Source organism: Triticum urartu, chromosome 5A (genome assembly GCF_056163025.1).
Source record: "Triticum urartu cultivar PI428250 chromosome 5A, HENAU_Tu73, whole genome shotgun sequence".
Classification (NCBI taxonomy): Eukaryota; Viridiplantae; Streptophyta; class Magnoliopsida; order Poales; family Poaceae; genus Triticum; species Triticum urartu.
The window spans coordinates 249,540,929-249,558,797 of NC_141877.1; positions in this window are offsets into that span (position 1 = coordinate 249,540,929).

A 17,869-nucleotide genomic window follows, 5' to 3' on the forward strand; every position below is an offset into this window, starting at 1 on the left:
AAGTTCTATAATGAAAAATTCCCACTAGTTTATGAAAGTGACAACATAGGAGACTCTCGATCATGAAGATCATGGTGCTACTTTGAAGCACAACTGTGGAAAAGGATAGTACCATTGTCCCTTCTCTGTTTTTCTCTCTTTTTTTCTCCTTTTTTTGGGCCTTCTTTCTTTTTTGGGCCTCTTTTCTCTCTTTTTTCATCCGGGGCCTCATCCTGACTTGTGGGGGAATCATAGTCTCCGTCATCCTTTCCTCACTGGGACAATGCTCTAATAATGATGATCATCACACTTATTTTTACTTCGAACTCAAGAATTACAACTCAATACTTAGAACAAAATATGACTCTATGTGAATGCCTCCGGTGGTGTACCGGGATATGCAATGAATCAAGAGTGACATGTATGAAAAATTATGAACGGTGGCTTTGCCACAAATACGATGTCAACTACATGATCATGCATGGCAATATGACAATGATGATGCATGTCATAATAAATGGAACGGTGGAAAGTTGCATGGAAATATATCTCGTAATGGCAATGGAAATGCCATAATAGGTAGGTATGGTGGCTGTTTTGAGGAAGATATAAGGAGGCCTATGTGTGATAGAGTGTATCATATCACGGGGTTTGGATGCACCGGCGAAGTTTGCACCAACTCTCAAGGTGAGAAAGGGCAATGCACGGTACCGAAGAGGCTAGCAATGATGGAAGGGTGAGAGTGCGTATAATCCATGGACTCAACATTATTCATAAAGAACTCATATACTTATTGCAAAAATCTACAAGTCACCAAAACCAAGCACTACGCGCATGCTTCTAGGGGGATAGATTGGTAGGAAAAGACCATCGCTTGTCCCCGACCGCCACTCATAAGGAAAGCAATCAAAGAACACCCCATGCTTCAAATTTGCCACATAACGTTTACCATATGTGCGTGCTACGAGACTTGCCAACTTCAACACAAGTATTCATCAATTTCACAATTACTCAACTAGCACACCTCTAATATTACCACCTTTATATCTCAAAATAATCTATCAATCATCCAACTTCTCTTAGCATTTAAAATTTATAACCAAAGTGAATTACCATGCTGTTCTAAAGGACTCTAAAAATGATATAAGTGAAGCATGAGAGATCAATTATTTCTATAAAATAGAACCACCGCCGTGCTCTAAAAGATATAAGCGAAGCACTAGAGCAAAAATTATCCAACTCAAAAGATATAAGTGAAGCACATAGAGTATTCAATAAATTCCAATTCATGTGTGTCTCTCCCAAAAGGTGTGTACAGCAAGGATGATTGTGGTAAACTAAAAAGCAAAGACTCAAATCATACAAGACGCTCCAAGCAAAACACATATCATGTGTCGAATAAAAATATAGCTCCAAGTAAAGTTACCGATGGACGAAGACGAAAGAGGGGATGCCTTCCGGGGCATCCCCAAGCTTAGGCTCTTGCCACTCCTTGCTCCATAATCCATCAAATCTTTACCCAAAACTTGAAAACTTCACAACACAAAACTTAAAAGAAAATCTTCATGAGCTCCATTAGTAAAAGAAAAGAAACCACCACTTCAAGGTACTGTAATGAACTCATTCTTTATTTATATTGGTGTTAAACCTACTATATTCCAACTTTTCTGTGGTTCATAAACTCTATTACTAGCCATAGATTCATCAAAATAAGCAAACAACACACAGAAAACAGAATCTGTCAAAAACAGAACATTCTGTAGTAATCTGTAGGTTTCGAACACTTATGGAACCCCAAAAATTCTAAAATAAATTGCTGGACATGAGGAATTTATCTATTAATCATCTGCAAAAATAATTAACTAAATATCTGAATGCCCCGGATGCAACTTTCCATATTTGTACTCCGACTCTTGCCTTTTCCGGAGATGCGATATGATTTTCCCTTCGTGGTTGGGTTTTGTTTTTTCGTTTTGCTTTGTTCCTGTCATGCATTTCATATCATGTCATCATGTGCATCGCATTTGCATTCGTGTTCGTCTCATGCATCCGAGCATTTTCCCCGTTGTCCGTTTTGCAATCCGGCACTCCTACGTCCTCCGGCACCCCCTTTTGCCTCTTTTCGTGAGCGGGTATTAAACATTCTCGGAATGGACCAAGATTTGCCAAGCGGCCTTGGTACACTACCGGTAGACCGCCTGTAAAGTTTCGTGCCATTTGGAGTCTGTTTGATACTCCAACGGTTAACCGGGGAACCGTAAAGGCCTCGTGTGTGTTGCAGCCCAACACCCCTCCAAAACGGCCCAATAACCCATCCAAACCTCTTCATCCTCTCGGTCGTTCGATCACGATGGCCGAAAACCGCACTCCATTTGGACCCTCCTAGCTCCCTCTACCTATATATTTGCACCCCCCTCGAAAAATCGCAGTCTAACCCTAGATCTCACCTCCACCGCGCCACTGGACATGCCTGCACCACGCCGGACATGTCCACCGCCGCCGCCACATCGCCCCGGCCAATCCGAGGCTGCCACGTCAGCACCGCCGCCTCCCTCCTCCAATCCTGCTTCGCCACGTCGCCCACACTGCCGTCTCCACCGCGCGGGCCCGCCGTGCCCAGATCCGGCCCGCCCCAGGCCCGAGGGAGCCAGCACCTCGCCAGCCTCGCCTCCTTGCTCCACCACCTCGCCGACGCTGGCCGCCGCCCGCCGGCGACCCGCGCCCTCGTCGCCGGTGCAAGAGCCGCCCGCCGCCTCCACGCCGTTGCGCGCCGCTCCTCCGCCGCCTCGCCGTCGCCTACCAACATCGCGTCGTGCCCCGCCACCAAGCCGCCCGCCGCCACCTCGCTGCTGCGCCGCTCGCCGCCCGCCGCCCCCAATCTGCCCCTGCGCCGCCCTTGCGCCGCCCACCGCGAGGCCGCCTCCTCCGCCTCGACGCCGCACCTTCAAACCACTCCGGCGCCGCCTCGGCCGCCTCCGGCGACCCCGCGCCAGATCCGGCATCTCCCGACGAACCGGCCGCCATCCCTGACATGCTCCGGCCAAAACTCCGGCGTGCCTCAGTTCCCTTGCATAGAACCCTAGATCTGAGCGGTATATATCCACTAAGTCCTTTTCCTCTGCTACTTTTTATGCTATGTTCATCATGCCATAACTTCTCACTCGTAGCTCCGTTTTGCATGCATAAGATATCAAAATGTTCATCATGAAGTTCTCTTCATTTTGTTCCATTGTGTCATGCTTGTATGAGTCCATCTTGATGCCCAAATAGTTGATCCAAGAGTGCTATAAAATGTTAGGTGCTGTTTCTTAACAGATCTTGAGCATTTGTCATTTTTTCCATGATTATTGTGTGCTGCATTTGGGCATAACCCCTACATGTATTTTGGTCTATGTCATGCCATCTTTACAGGGGTGCATGCCATGTATTTTTGTGATCAATGTGGTGACTAGCACAAGCATGCAAAGTAGCTCTCGTGATATTGCTGATTTTAGGGACTTAGAATTTCACAAAGTCATTTCCCTGCGGTTATTTTTATGCCATGTATTCATGTTGCTACAGAGTGATCCATGCTTGTTTTGAGTATCTTCAGTAAGGATGATTTCGACATATGGTTATGCTCTATCCATCCATGCCTCTGTTTGCAATTATGGTGTGCCCTAGCATGACTCAATCTTGCTCTACTTTTGCTATAAAATGTTCCTGGCAGATTGTTTACATGTTAATCAATTTTGCCAAGGTTATTGTAGTTGATCCATGCATGCTATGAGCTTCTTGCCTTGGTTAGCTTCATGAACATGTCTTCTTGCTGGTAGTATGCTTAACTTGTCATGCAATGCCTTGTCATGAGTGAATCAAGCTCGCAAACATGCCTTCATAATTTTGTTTATGCCTTGTCCAGTTTTCTGCTAAGTCTGAATCTGTTAACGAAACTTGCTATGTTTACATGGGTGCCATCATATCTTCTGATCCTTTTTGGCTTATGGTCAGTAAGGGACTGTTGTTCTATGCTTTGAGTAGATTCATGCCATGCATTGTATTGCTATGATATGATCCTGTGGCATGTTGTTATCTTGCTCTAAACATTGCTTCCTGATGTTAATTCCTGGCATGTTGTTATTTTCACTAAGTCTATGATGTTGATATCTTTTGCACTTTTGCCATGCTTGTTTGAACCTGTTCTTGTGTGTTTTAGCCGTGGCTCAGTGTTCTTATTTTGTCAAGCATCTTGAGTAGATCACTGCCATGTGCTTTGTTGTTATGTTGGAGTGCACTAGCTTAGTTTCTTGTTGCATTCTAGATGGCATCGTGATGTTAATCGCAGTATTGAGCCATTATTGTTTTGCTTGCCATTTGCAAACCGTGCATCCGTTTCCGGTGATCTTTATATCGATTTCGACTGAAATCAACTCATCTTTCCAGCGGCACACTTGGTTTGCCAAGTTGAGGCCTGGTTCAATCTTTTCCTTCCGGAGCTTGCATATGCATTGCATATCACATCCCGCATATCATGCCATGTTTTGCATCATGTTTCTTGCGCATTGCACCATGGTTGATTGTGGTTTCTTTTGCTTGTGTGCTTGCCTTGGGTAGAGGCGGGAGACGAGTACGTGATCGAGGAATCCGTTGAGTATGCTATCGAGGATCAAGCTTACGTCAACTCGGAGAACTTTGAAGGCAAGATGACCATACCCTCGAAATCACTTCTATCTTTGCCTGCTAGTTGCTCGCTCTATTGCTATGCCGCGATACCTAACCCACCTTGTCCTAGCAAACCATTGTCTGGCTATGTTACCGCTTTGCTCAGCCCCTCTTATAGCGTTGCTAGTTGTAGGTGAAGATGGAGTTTGTTCCTTGTTGGAACATGGATATCGTTTGGGATATCATTATTATTATATCTTATTAACAGTAATGCATCTATACACTTGGTAAAGGGTGGAAGGCTCGGCCTTATGCCTGGTGTTTTGTTCCACTCTTGCCGCCCTAGTTTCCGTCGTACCGGTGTTATGTTCCTTGATTTTGCGTTCCTTACGCGGTTGGGTTATAATGGGAACCCCTTGACAGTTCGCCTTGAATAAAACTCCTCCAGCAAGGCCCAACCTTGGTTTTTACATTTGCCACCTAAGCCTTTTTCCCTTGGGTTCTGCGGACTCAAGGGTCATCTTTCTTTAAAACCCCCGGCCCAGTGCTCCTCTGAGTGTTGGTCCAAACTAGAGCACCGTGCAGGGCCGTCCCTTGGAAACTTGGGTTACGTTGGCTCCTGTACGCTTAGCTTATCCGGTGTGCCCTGAGAACAAGATACGTGCGACTCCTATCGGGATTTGTCAGCACATCGGGCGGCTTTGCTGGTCTTGTTTTACCATTGACGGAATGTCTTGTAACCGGGATTCCGAGTCTGATCGGGTCGTCCTGGGAGAAGGCATATCCTTCGTTGACCGTGAGAGCTTGTGATGGGCTAAGTTGGGACACCCCTGCAGGGTTTTTGAACTTTCGAAAGCCGTGCCCGTGGTTATGGGCAGATAGGAATTTGTTAATATCGGGTTGTAGAAAACCTGACACTCAATTAATTAAAATGAATCAACCATGTGTGTAGCCGTGATGGTCTCTTCTCGGCGGAGTCCGGAAAGTGAACACGGTTCTTGTGTTATGCTTGAACGTAAGTAGTTTCAGGATCACTTCTAGTTCATGACCGTGCTTTGCTTCTCTTCTCGCTCTTATTTGCGTATGTTAGCCACCATATATGCTTAGTGCTTGCTGCAGCTCCACCCACTGCCTTTTCCTACCCATAAGCTTCAATAGTCTTGATCGCGAGGGTGTGAGATTGCTGAGTCCCCGTGACTCACAGATTACTTCCAAAACCAGTTGCAGGTGCCGATGATACCAGTGCAGGTGACGCAACTGAGCTCAAGTGGGAGCTCGATGAAGATCGTGTTTGTTGTGTTGTTTCGTTTCCTTTCGATCAGTAGTGGAGCCCAGTTGGGGCGATCGGGGACCTACGCAATTGGGGTTGTCTTTCTTTATTTTGGTTCCGTAGTCGGACCTTGGTTGTATTCTGGATGATGTAATGCTATATTTATGTATTGTGTGAAGTGGCGATTGTAAGCCAACTCTTTATCCCTTTCATATTCAGTACATGGGACATGTAAAGATTACCCCTCTTGCGACATGCCTACTATGCGGTTATGCCTCTAAGTCGTGCTCCGACACGTGGGAGATATAGCCGCATCGTGGGTGTTACAAGTTGGTAATCAGAGCCTTCCCCGACTTAGGAGCCCCTTGCTTGATCGAATCGCTGATGTTGTTGAGTCTAGAAAAATGTTTTGAGTCTTATAGGATTATATATATATATATATCGGAGAGTAGGATTCTTTTTACTCCTCAGTCCCTTCGTCGCTCTGGTAAGGCCTCCTAGCGTAGAGTTTTGACTCTTCTCTCCTCAAATTTCACTAAAAAAATTTAGGATCAAGCGGGTATCTTGGAATCGTTCTGATGGTTTTGTGACGAGAACATTGTTCTTGGTGCCTCCTGACATTTAGGGGTTGTGGCAGTGTCTCGGGGAGTTGAGCTCCGAGGTATTGTCGTCACAATTTTATCGTTGCAGTTATGGAATACCTAAGTATCGCTGACATCGAAAATCTCTTCTATGCAGTTGTTGGTGAGATAAACTCGACGCCATCCAGTACTGGGGCGGGAGTTTGGGAGTATTGCCATAACTCATATAACAGATGCTTTTCGAAGGTTGAGGTAAATGATTTCCGAAGGTTTCTTGGTTATGTGTTGAAGGATGGATACAGATGGATGTAGGATTTGCTAGTTTTGGGTGACATATTATGCTTCCCCTTTATCCCCAACACTTGATTGCATAACCGGAAAGTTTCGGGAGTTTATAAGTGGGAATTCAAGTAGCTCCTAGAATATCTTTCCAACAGACACATGATACGATATGGAATCTATCATATGTTTGTTTCTGGCTTATTTTGCAAGCCAATCTTTTGTTTTGTTTCGGGTTGTGGTATTCGAGTTGCTTCAATGTCAAGTGTTGATTCCATACCTTTCCTAAGCGGTGTTCTCATATTTCTATGTGGATGCTAATCCTTCTCGTGTATCGAGATTGTCTTGTCAATTCTTTCCAACAGGTGTGATTCTCTTCAAGATGATCCTATCATTTTTCCCATCCGCAAGATCAATTATCAGTTCTTCTCAACGGTGTTTGTTTTCATCCGTCCCAAGTTGTCTTTGTTTTCCCACCCTTCCACCCTTATTCTTCAAGGACTCGGATTTCTTAATCAAGTATCCATCTTATTAATGTGAAGTCTCTTCATTCTTTTAATCAATGTTCTTACCCGGTGTTTCTTATGAAGATTCTAACGGAGCTTCAAGTTCATCATTCTTCATTCCCTTTATCCTCTGGTGGATTCAAGTCAAGCTTTGTCAATCATGTCCTTTCCTTGCTTCAAATGTTTTCTCATGCCGGTGCACCTCTTAATCGCTCGCCTCTCCCTATTCAATTGTTCCGGAGTGCTGAAGATATCTCCAAGATTCATGTTTCCACTATGCATTCGTTCGAGCTCTTTCAAGGATGTTATCTCTTTTGAGCCATTTAATTCAACCGGTGCAATCTTCCTTTTAAATCGTTCAACGGTGTATCTTTTGAGTGGGCCCTAACCCACAGGTCTTTTCCCAGGATCTTACCTGACTCTTCTAATCTTCCCGGAGTTACTCTCAAATTCTTTTCAAAGTTTGATGTAAGAATGAGTTATCATCAGTCAAATGTCTTTCACCAAGGTCTTCCAAATTCTTCACCGTTAGCTCAACCTTTAAATAAGTCATCCCGGAGTATCTCAACAATTCATGGTGGTGTTTCTCATCGTCATTCTCAACACTTGAAGACTAAAGAAGTGTTTCCTCTAAATCTTGGTCCGTTCTCTTGAAGATTCATGGTTCTAGCCTTATGCCATCCTCTCATAATTGTTTTCGGTTGTGAGAATTCTTCCATCCATCTGGAGCATTTCATGAGTTTTTTTCATTTCTTTCCTCCGAAGGCCATCACTTCAGAAGAATTATTCATTCTCAGCTTTCAGCTCTCATTCTTCAAATCCTACCGGTGCATCATTCAAATATTCTCTAATCAAGCATCTTCGTTCATTTGCTAATTCTTCCCGGTGTTTCTTTATATTTTCTTCGTTCATTTCCTAATCTTACGGTGGTTTGCTTAAGATTCTCTTCCATGGTTATCATATCAATTCATTCGTTCTTTCAAACCCTACCGGTGGATCATTGAAGACCTTCCCAAGTTGGCCCCGTATCTATCTTAATCCTCTCTACGAGAATAAGTAGTATGCCAAATCCATTGTTTTGTCATCAATTTAATTGGTGAAGGATGAGCATAATGTAATTATTATTCTTGTTTCATCAAGTAAATTCAATTCCTTATTCCAGAGTTTCATCAAAATTCTTGATTTCTTTTGTTCATCTTTCTTTTCTGAAGTTTCAAGTTTTCCGCTTTATCTCGTCGCGAAGCTCCATCTAAATCATCGCAAGGCTTCACCTTGTGTTTTCAACTTCTCTTTCCTTCCATTCGATCATCCTTTTGTTGCCGAAGTTCTTCATGGAGGCTCTACATGATGGTTCATAAAGGATTTAATTCCTTCTCGAAGTTTTCATCGAGATTCTTTTCTAAGGAGCTCAAGTATTCTTCATCTTGCAATCCGGAGTGCAATTGTTCTCCCTTATCTTTTGAGGTGGTAATATATCATTCTTCATTCACAAGAATGAGGTATTTAAACCCATCACTTTCTTCCATGGAGTTATCTTGGTATAAATTTCACCTAAAGCCTTCCATTGGGAATGTTGCTCTTTGTGGTGATTATCTATGATCCAAGTTTTGTCCTTATCACCTCGGTGGAAGAAGATTTCTATCTTTTTCTAGCTCCCAATCAAATCTTTTCTGTGAGTGGCAAGTTGTCACCTCATAATTTTGAGATGTCTTCTATAAGTCCATATCAAGCTTATCCTTTCGTTGTCGATAACCCAACAACTCCGTTCTAGCATTTTGTTGTAAGCATGCTCTCTCAAGATCTTGTTTCCCTCCGTTCATTCCATTCCATTCTTTTATTTCTTTCGGAGGCTTTGTGATGTTGCTCTCTTCTCTCATCATCTCAAATTGTGAAGATCGTGGTCTTTTTCACGTTTATCCATTTAACCGGAGTGTCGTGCCCTCTTTTCAAGTTCTTCCCATTTTGTCAAGTTTTACCTCCCTTCTCAACTGGAGTGTTGTGTCATCTCTTCTATTTCTTTTCATCTTATCAAGTTTCTTATCACTTTTCAACCGGAGTGTTGTCCGAATTTGTTCTTCCTTGTTTCTCTTTTCTAACGGAGTGTTTTCAACTCTGTTCATCTCCGTGGTATTCTTTTCTCAAAATGGTTTAACGTTTCAAGGTTCTTTGGTTTCACTCGTTTGTCAAAGAAGCAACTTAGTTTTACCTCTTATCTTCCTCTTCCTTTTCCCTCCGGTGCCATGCTAGATCTCTGGACGAGATCCTCTCGTAGTGGTGGAGTGTTGTAATGCCCCGGATGCAACTTTCCATATTTGTACTCCGACTCTTGCCTTTTCCGGAGATGCTATATGATTTTCCCTTCGTGGTTGGGTTTTGTTTTCTCGTTTTGCTTTTGTTCATGTCATGCATTTCATATCATGTCATCATGTGCATCGCATTTGCATTCTGTTAGTCTCATGCATTCGAGCATTTTTCCCCGTTGTCCCTTTTGCAATCCGGCACTCCTACGTCCTCCGACGCCCCCTTTTGCCTCTTTTCATCAGTGGGTATTAAACATTCTCGGAATGGACCGAGATTTGCCAAGCGGCCTTGGTACACTACCGGTAGACCTCCTGTCAAGTTTCGTGCCATTTGGAGTCCTTTTGATACTCCAACGGTTAACCGGGGAACCCTAAAGGCCTTGTGTGTGTTGCAGCCCAACACCCCTCCAAAACGGCCCAATAACCCATCCAAACCTCTCCATTCTCTCGGTCGTTCGATCACGATAGCCGAAAACCGCACTCCATTTGGACCCTCCTAGCTCCCTCTACCTATATATTTGCACCTCCCCCCCCCCCACCCCGAAAAATCGGAGTCTAACCCTAGATCTCACCTCCACCGTGCCACCGGACATGCCCGCACCGCGCCGGACATGTCCACCGCCGCCGCCACATCGCCCCGGCCAATCCGAGGCTGCCACGTCAGCGCCGCCGCCTCCCTCCTCCAATCCCTCTTTGCCACGTCGCCCACGCCGCCGTCTCCATCGCGTGGGCCCGCCGTGCCCAGATCCGGCGCGCCCCGGGCTGCGCCGGGCCCGAGGGAGCCACCACCTTGCCGGCCTCGCCTCCTTGCTCCGCCACCTCGCCGGTGCTAGCCGCCGCCCGCCGGCGACCCGCGCCCTCGTCGCCGGCGCAAGCGCCGCCCGCCGCCTCCACGTCGTTGCGCGCCGCTCCTCCGCCGACTCGTCGTCGCCTACCAACGTCGCGCCGTGCCCCGCCACCGAGCCGCCCGCCGCCACCTCGCTGTTGCGCCGCTTGTCGCCCACCGCCGCCAACGCGCCCCTGCGCCACTCGCCGCCCGCCGGCGCCGCCCTTGCGCCGTCCACCGCGAGGCCGCCTCCTCCGCCTCGACGCTGGACCTTCACGCCACGCCGGCGCCGCCCCGGCCTCCTCCGGCGACCCCGCGCCAGATCCAGCATCTCCCGACGAACCGGCCGCCATCCCCGACATGCTCCGGCCAAAACTCCGGCGTGCCTCAGTTCCCGTGCATAGAGCCCTAGATCTGAGCGGTATATATCCACTAAGTCCTTTTCCTCTGCTACTTTTTATGCTCTGTTCATCATGCCATAACTTCTCACCCGTAGCTCCGTTTTGCATGCATAAGATATCAAAATGTTCACCATGACGCTCTCTTCATTTTGTTCCATTGTGCCATGCTTGTTTGAGTCCATCTTGATGCCCAAATAGTTGATGCAAGAGTGCTATAAAATGTTAGGTGCTGTTTCTTAACAGATCTTGAGCATTTGTCATTTTTTCCATGATTATTGTGTGCTGCATTTGGGCATAAGCCCTACATGTATTTTGGTCTATGTCATGCCATCTTTACAGGGGTGCATGCCATGTATTTTTGTGATCAATGTGGTGACTAGCACAAGCATGCAAAGTAGCTCTCGTGATATTGCTGATTTCAGGGACTTAGAATTTCACAAAGTCATTTCCCTGCGGTTATTTTTATGCCATGTATTCATGTTGCTACAGAGTGATCCATGCTTGTTTTGAGTATCTTCAGTAAGGATGATTTCGACATATGGTTATGCTCTATCCATCCATGCCTCTGTTTGCAATTATGGTGTGCCCTAGCATGACTCAATCTTGCTCTACTTTTGCTATAAAATGTTCCTGGCAGATTGTTTACATGTTACTCAATTTTGCCAAGGTTATTGTAGTTGATCCATGCATGCTATGAGCTTGTTGCCTTGGTTAGCTTCATGAACATGTCTTCTTGCTGGTAGTATGCTTAACTTGTCATGCAATGCCTTGTCATGAGTGAATCAAGCTCGCAAACATGCCTTCATAATTCTGTTTATGCCTTGTCCAGTTTTCTGCTAAGTCTGAATCTGTTAACGAAACTTGCTATGTTTACATGGGTGCCATCATATCTTCTGATCCTTTTTGGCTTATGGTCAGTAAGGGACTGTTGTGCTATGCTTTGAGTAGATTCATGCCATGCATTGTATTGCTATGATATGATCCTGTAGCATGTTGTTATCTTGCTCTAAACATTGCTTCCTGATGTTAATTCCTGGCATGTTGTTATTTTCACTAAGTCTGTGATGTTGATATCTTTTGCACTTTTGCCATGCTTGTTTGAACCTGTTCTTGTGTGTTTTAGCCGTGGCTCAGTGTTCTTATTTTGTCAAGCATCTTGAGTAGATCACTGCCATGAGCTTTGTTGTTATGTTGGAGTGCACTAGCTTAGTTTCTTGTTGCATTCTAGATGGCATCGTGATGTTAATCGCAGTATTGAGCCATTATTGTTTTGCTTGCCATTTGCAAACCGTGCATCCGTTTCCGGTGATCTTTATATCGATTTCGACTGAAATCAACTCATCTTTCCAGCGGCACACTTGGTTTGCCAAGTTGAGGCCTGGTTCAATCTTTTCCTTCCGGAGCTTGCATATGCATTGCATATCACATCCCGCATATCATGCCATGTTTTGCATCATGTTTCTTGCGCATTGCACCATGGTTGATTGTGGTTTCTTTTGCTTGTGTGCTTGCCTTGGGTAGAGCCGGGAGACGAGTACGTGATCGAGGAATCCGTTGAGTATGCTATCGAGGATCAAGCTTACGTCAACTCAGAGAACTTTGCAGGCAAGATGACCATACCCTCAAAATCACTTCTATCTTTGCCTGCTAGTTGCTCGCTCTATTGCTATGCTGCGATACCTAACCCACCTTGTCCTAGCAAACCATTGTCTGGCTATGTTACCGCTTTGCTCGGCCCCTCTTATAGCGTTGCTAGTTGTAGGTGAAGATGGAGTTTGTTCCTTGTTGGAACATGGATATCGTTTGGGATATCATTATTATTATATCTTATTAACATTAATGCATCTATTCACTTGGTAATGGGTGGAAGGCTCGGCCTTATGCCTGGTGTTTTGTTCCACTCTTGCCACCCTAGTTTCCGTCGTACCGGTGTTATGTTCCTTGATTTTGCGTTCCTTACGCGGTTGGGTTATAATGGGAACCCTTGACAGTTCGCCTTGAATAAAACTCCTCCAGCAAGGCCCAAGCTTGGTTTTAACATTTGCCACCTAAGCCTTTTTCCCTTGGGTTCTGCAGACTCAAGGGTCATCTTTATTTAAAACCCCCGGCCCAGTGCTCCTCTGAGTGTTGGTCCAAACTAGAGCACCGTGCAGGGCCGTCCCTTGGCAACTTGGGTTACGTTGGCTCCTGTATGCTTAGCTTATCCAGTGTGCCCTGAGAACGAGATACGTGCGACTCCTATCGAGATTTGTCAGCACATCGGGCGGCTTTTCTGGTCTTCTTTTACCATTGACAAAATGTCTTGTAACCGGGATTCCGAGTCTGATCGGGTCATCCTGGGAGAAGGAATATCCTTCATTGACCGTGAGGGCTTGTGATGGGCTAAGTTGGGACACCCTGCAGGGTTTTTGAACTTTCGAAAGTCGTGCCCGCGGTTATGGGCAGATGGGAATTTGTTAATATCCGGTTGTAGAAAACCTGACATTTAACTTAATTAAAATGAATCAACCGCGTGTGTAGCCGTGATCGTCTATTCTCGGCGGAGTCCAGAAAATGAACACGGTTCTTGTGTTATGCTTGAACGTAAGTAGTTTCAGGATCACTTCTAGTTCACGACCGTGCTTTGCTTCTCTTCTCGCTCTTATCTGCGTATGTTAGCCACCATATATGCTTAGTGCTTGCTGCAGCTCGACCTCACTACCTTTTCGTACCCATAAGCTTAAATAGTCTTGATCGCGAGGGTGTGAGATTGCTGAGTCCCCGTGACTCACAGATTACTTCCAAAACCAGTTGCAGGTGCCGATGATACCAGTGCAGATGACGCAACTAAGCTCAAGTGGGAGCTTGATGAAGATCGTGTTTGTTGTGTTGTTTTGTTTCCTTTCGATCAGTAGTGGAGCCCAGTTGGGGCGATCGGGGACCTATGCAATTGGGGTTGTCTTTCTTTATTTTGGTTCCATAGTCGGACCTTGGTTGTATTCTGGATGATGTAATGCTATATTTATGTATTGTGTGAAGTGGCGATTGTAAGCCAACTCTTTATCCCTTTCATATTCAGTACATTGGACGTGTAAAGATTACCCCTCTTGCGACATGCCTACTATGTGGTTTTGCCTCTAAGTCGTGCTCCGACACGTGGGAGATATAGCCGCATCGTGGGTGTTACAATATCACTCTCCAATAAAAAATGTCAGCAATTCTCGTGAGCGCTAAAGTTTCTGTTTTTTACAGCAAGATCAAAAAGACTTCCCCCAAGTCTTCCGAACGGTTCTACTTGGCACAAACACTAATTAAACACACAAAACACAACCAAAACACAGGCTAGATAAATTATTTGTTACTAAACAGGAACAAAAAGCAAGGAATAAAAATAAACTTTTGTTGCCTCCCAACAAGCGCTATCGTTTAACGCCCCTAGCTAGGCATAAAAGCGAGGATAGATCAAGGTATTACCATGATAATGATAAGGTAAATTGCGAAAACTTATCTCATACTCCCTACGTTCAGCAGCAAGCTTTCTTTGTGGCAAGCAGAAGTAATCAAAAGGGCTAAATTTAGTGGGACAAAAGTCCCCAAGATCAAGCTCGGGAGGTGTAGGTTCCTCCTTTGGCCCCTCATATTGCACAACCAATTCATCATTATAAGCATTCTTCTGGCAAAAAGTCATGAGCCTTTGTTCAAGGGACCTAGCCCATTGTTCTGGATAGCAAAATTATCATTAAGTTCAGAGATCCTATTAACAAGAACATTGGTAGGAACCTTTTTTCTAAGGTTTTCATTAAAAGCAACATGATCTAAAGATCGTAAACGCATAATGTCTTCTTGATAAAAAAAGGATTGCTTCTATGGGAGGACGGCCAGCATCCACCCTATAATGTGCAAAAATTTCATTGGCTTCTTTTATTATAAATCTGAACTCATGAGCTAAAAAGATGGTTGCTGCTCACTTAATAGAAGAATGCTCAATATTAGAAAATTCTAGGAAAATCCTTTGTATGGAAGGATGCATATGTAAAAATTGCCTTTCAGGTTCAACTATGAGCAAAGATATAGCATCCGGGAGACTACTAGTTTTATGAAGGATAGATCTGCACATGGTGGGAAAAGCACTGGCATAAGTAAAGAAATCTTGAATAACTCCCTTCCCAATAATATTACCGCTACCAATCCGAAACCTTTTAGTGTGTAAAATAGTAGAATTTTCAAGAGGATCATCAATAGCTTCAAAGTTTTCCATATTATTATCCTTATCAACGATAACCTCCCCAGTTTCTGACATGAAGGCAACAAATAGAAAAAAGAACGAGCACACAGAAGGCAGGAAGGAAAAAGAGGCGAACGGAAAAGAGGGCGAATAAAATGGCAAGGGTGAAGTGGGGGAGAGGAAAACGAGAGGAAAATGCCAAATAATGTAATGCGAAGGATAAGAGTTGTGATGGGTACTTGGTATGTCTTGACTTGGCGTAGATCTCCCCGGCAACGGCGCCAGAAATCCTTCTTGCTACCTCTTGAGCATGCGTTGGTTTTCCCTTAAAGAAGAAAGGGTGATGCAGCAAAGCAGCGTAAGTATTTCCCTCAGTTTTTGAGAACCAAGGTATCAATCCAGTAGGAGACCACGCGTGAGTCACCTCGTACCTACACAAACAAATAAGAACCTTGCAACCAACGCGATAAAGGGGTTGTCAATCCCTTCATGACCACTTGCAAGAGTGAGATCTGATAGAGATAATAATGATAAGATAAATATTTTTGGTATTTTTATGATGTAGATTGAAAGTAAAGATTGTAAAAAAATAGATTGGAAACTTGTCATGGACACAAACAAATAAGATAGCATAAGTATTACGGTGGGTGAACAAATTACTGTCGAGCTATTGATAGAATTGAGCATAGTTAAGAGAATATCTAGGTATGATCATGTATATAGGCATCACGTCCATGACAAGTAGACCGACTCCTGCCTGCATCTACTACTATTACTCCACACATTGACCGCTATCTAGCATGCATCTAGAGTATTAAGTTCATAAGAACAGAGTAACGCTTTAAGCAAGATGACATGATGTAGAGGGATAAACTCATGCAATATGATATAAACCCCATCATTTTATCCTCGATGGCAACAATACAATATGTGTCGTTTCCCTTTCTGTCACTCGGATCGAGCACCGCAAGATTGAACCCAAAGCTAAGCACTTCTCCCATTGCAAGAAAGATCAATCTAGTAGGCCAAACCAAATTGATAATTCGAAGAGACTTGCAAAGATAACCAATCATACATAAAAGAATTCAGAGAAGATTCAAATATTGTTCATAGATAATCTTGATCATAAACCCACAATTCATCGGATCTCGACAGACACACCGCAAAAGAAGATTACATCGAATAGATCTCCAAGAGAATCGAGGAGAACTTTGTATTGAGATCCAAAGAGAGAGAGAAGAAGCCATCTAGCTCATAACTATGGACATGAAGGTCTGAAGTAAACTACTCACACATCATCGGAGGGGCCATGGAGTTGATGTAGAGGCCCTCCATGATCAATGCCCCCTCAGGCGGAGCTCTAGAAAAAGGACCCAAGATGGGATCTCTTGGGTACAGAAGGTTGCGGCGGTGGAAATAGGGTTTCGTGGTGCTCCTGGATGTTTTCAGGGTACGTAGGTATATATAGGAGGAAGAAGTAGGCCGGTGGAGCCACGAGGGGCCCACGACGGGGGAGGGCGCGCCCAGGGGGGTAGGCGCGCCCCCCTGCCTCGTGGCCTCCTCGTTGGTTGCTTGACGTCCACTCCAAGTCCTCTGGATCACGTTTGTTCCAAAGATCACGCTCCCGAAGGTTTCATTCCGTTTGGACTCCGTTTGATATTCCTTTTCTGTGAAACACTGAAATAGGCAAAAAAAACAGCAATTTGGGTTGGGCCTCCGGTCAATAGGTTAGTCTCAAAAATAATATAAAAGTGTATAAATAAGCCCATTAAACATCCAAAACAGAATATATATATATATATAATAGCATGGAACAATCAAAAATTGTAGATATGTTGGAGACGTATCACCATGCGTCCCCCAATGAGGCTTCCATCATCAAGAGCGAGGCTACAGCAAAAGGCAGTCAGCGTGGCTCGCAGGCGGCGGTCCCTACTTGTCGGTCGGGTTCATGGCAGCCGGCGGGACCCACCAGGAGGCGTGCCCCAGCTGCCGGCGTAGAACCCGGTGCCCCAAGACACTAACGTCCGGGTCCTACACCCGGCCGTATTACCATTGTCCCCTGGGGGTAGGCCTATATAACCCCCTAGGTTCACCCATGCAAAGGGTTCAACACCCATGCAAACACACACACACATAGCTAGACAGGTAAAGGAGCTAGCCTTGCCTTTCTTCCTCCTCTAGCCGAACAGCTCAAGGAGCAACCTTGTAGCCACCTATTGACATTAGTCATCATGCGAAGACCCCGCAGAGCAGGACTAGTGGTGTTATCTCCACGAAGAGCCTCGAACCTGGGTAAGACTCGTAGGCGTTTGAGATCTTGCTCACTCCCGCTTCCAAGGCCCAATGACGTACTCCTCTCCCCATCCATGATAAGCCAACCCCTAGCATATGTCGCTATATATCCCCGACACCACCTTTTGTGATTATTGCATCACACAAAGTTTCATCGAAGGGTCTCTGGTCGTAGTGTCGCATTAGCAGCAGCCTGTAGTAGTGTTGCTTGCCATTCCTCTTGAAGTTCCCTTTCTTTCCCTTGCCCTTTTTCTTGAAACTAGTGGTCCTATTAACCATCAACACTTGATGCTCTTTCTTCATTTCTACCTCTACTTGATTTGAGTATCGCGAAGAGCTCGGGAATCATTTTTCGTCATCCCTTGCATATTATAGTTCATCATGAAGCTCTAGTAACTTGGTGATAGTGACAGGAGAAATCTTTCAATCACTATTTTATCTGGAAGATTAAATCCCACTTGATCTCAGCCGGGCTTCGAACGGCATTCGGTCACCAAATCACATAACTCATATAATACTATATCGTCATCGAACATTAAGCATGCGGAACCTATGGGTTTGAGAACTATGTAGACATGACTGAGACA